The 2500-nt window shown below is 57.1% G+C and overlaps 1 pseudogene; it reads left to right on the plus strand.

Moving 5' to 3' along the window:
- Positions 1-2500, plus strand: part of LOC124580768 — a 6251-nt pseudogene that overhangs the window by 817 nt on the left and 2934 nt on the right.

Genomic DNA, 2500 nt, shown 5'->3' on the forward strand with positions numbered 1-2500 from the left:
CTACCTGGCCCGGCCCCGGACCCGCGCCGCTGTTGGCTCGGGATGCTCTCGGGCGGAATAATCGCTCCCGTCAGCGGCGCTTCAGCTTTGGACAATTTCACGACCCGTCTTGAAACACGGACCAAGGAGTCTAACATGTGCGCGAGTCATTGGGCTGTACGAAACCTAAAGGCGTAATGAAAGTGAAGGTCTCGCCTTGCGCGGGCCGAGGGAGGATGGGGCTTCCCCGCCCTTCACGGGGCGGCGGCCTCCGCACTCCCGGGGCGTCTCGTCCTCATTGCGAGGTGAGGCGCACCTAGAGCGTACACGTTGGGACCCGAAAGATGGTGAACTATGCCTGGCCAGGACGAAGTCAGGGGAAACCCTGATGGAGGTCCGTAGCGATTCTGACGTGCAAATCGATCGTCGGAGCTGGGTATAGGGGCGAAAGACTAATCGAACCATCTAGTAGCTGGTTCCCTCCGAAGTTTCCCTCAGGATAGCTGGTGCTCGTACGAGTCTCATCCGGTAAAGCGAATGATTAGAGGCCTTGGGGCCGAAACGACCTCAACCTATTCTCAAACTTTAAATGGGTGAGATCTCCGGCTTGCTTGATATGCTGAAGCCGCGAGCAAACGACTCGGATCGGAGTGCCAAGTGGGCCACTTTTGGTAAGCAGAACTGGCGCTGTGGGATGAACCAAACGCCGAGTTAAGGCGCCCGAATCGACGCTCATGGGAAACCATGAAAGGCGTTGGTTGCTTAAGACAGCAGGACGGTGGCCATGGAAGTCGGAATCCGCTAAGGAGTGTGTAACAACTCACCTGCCGAAGCAACTAGCCCTGAAAATGGATGGCGCTGAAGCGTCGTGCCTATACTCGGCCGTCAGTCTGGCAGTCATGGCCGGTCCTTGCGGCCGGCCGCGAAGCCCTGACGAGTAGGAGGGTCGCGGCGGTGGGCGCAGAAGGGTCTGGGCGTGAGCCTGCCTGGAGCCGCCGTCGGTGCAGATCTTGGTGGTAGTAGCAAATACTCCAGCGAGGCCCTGGAGGGCTGACGCGGAGAAGGGTTTCGTGTGAACAGCCGTTGCACACGAGTCAGTCGATCCTAAGCCCTAGGAGAAATCCGATGTTGATGGGGGCCGTCATAGCATGATGCACTTTGTGCTGGCCCCCGTTGGGCGAAAGGGAATCCGGTTCCTATTCCGGAACCCGGCAGCGGAACCGATACAAGTCGGGCCCCTCTTTTAGAGATGCTCGTCGGGGTAACCCAAAAGGACCCGGAGACGCCGTCGGGAGATCGGGGAAGAGTTTTCTTTTCTGCATGAGCGTTCGAGTTCCCTGGAATCCTCTAGCAGGGAGATAGGGTTTGGAACGCGAAGAGCACCGCAGTTGCGGCGGTGTCCCGATCTTCCCCTCGGACCTTGAAAATCCGGGAGAGGGCCACGTGGAGGTGTCGCGCCGGTTCGTACCCATATCCGCAGCAGGTCTCCAAGGTGAAGAGCCTCTAGTCGATAGAATAATGTAGGTAAGGGAAGTCGGCAAATTGGATCCGTAACTTCGGGATAAGGATTGGCTCTGAGGATCGGGGCGTGTCGGGCTTGGTCGGGAAGTGGGTCAGCGCTAACGTGCCGGGCCTGGGCGAGGTGAGTGCCGTAGGGGTGCCGGTAAGCGCGGGCGTTTAGCGCGGGCGTGGTCTGCTCTCGCCGTTGGTTGGCCTCGTGCTGGCCGGCGGTGCAGGATGCGCGCGCCTGCGCGGCGTTCGTGCCCCGGTGCTTCAACCTGCGTGCAGGATCCGAGCTCGGTCCCGTGCCTTGGCCTCCCACGGATCTTCCTTGCTGCGAGGCCGCGTCCGCCTTAGCGTGCTCCTCCGGGGGCGCGCGGGTGCGCGGATTCTCTTCGGCCGCCATTCAACGATCAACTCAGAACTGGCACGGACTGGGGGAATCCGACTGTCTAATTAAAACAAAGCATTGCGATGGCCCTAGCGGGTGTTGACGCAATGTGATTTCTGCCCAGTGCTCTGAATGTCAACGTGAAGAAATTCAAGCAAGCGCGGGTAAACGGCGGGAGTAACTATGACTCTCTTAAGGTAGCCAAATGCCTCGTCATCTAATTAGTGACGCGCATGAATGGAATAACGAGATTCCCGCTATCCCTATCTGCTCAGTTTGTGGACCAGTGTTTTGGGATATCAACATGGATCCCTTGTTGATAACCCTAGACGAGAGCAACATGGTACTGGGAGTTGTTGCGTATGCAGATGACCTTCTTGTCCTTGTTGACGGTGACAGTCGCGCAGCGATCGAGAACAAAACAGCTCAGGTATCAGAAATTTTGTTACAATGGTGCAAACAGTCTAAGCTTCACTTGGCACCACATAAGTCAAATTACATGTTACTAAAGGGTAGACTAGCACGGGATCCAGCTATAAGATTAGAAAACCGTATAGTGGTTAGAGCAAGATCTGCTAGATACCTGGGCGTCCTCATTGATGAAACCTGGAGCTATGCTCCACATATTGC

Source organism: Schistocerca americana, unplaced genomic scaffold (assembly GCF_021461395.2).
Source record: "Schistocerca americana isolate TAMUIC-IGC-003095 unplaced genomic scaffold, iqSchAmer2.1 HiC_scaffold_351, whole genome shotgun sequence".
Lineage (NCBI taxonomy): Eukaryota > Metazoa > Arthropoda > Insecta > Orthoptera > Acrididae > Schistocerca > Schistocerca americana.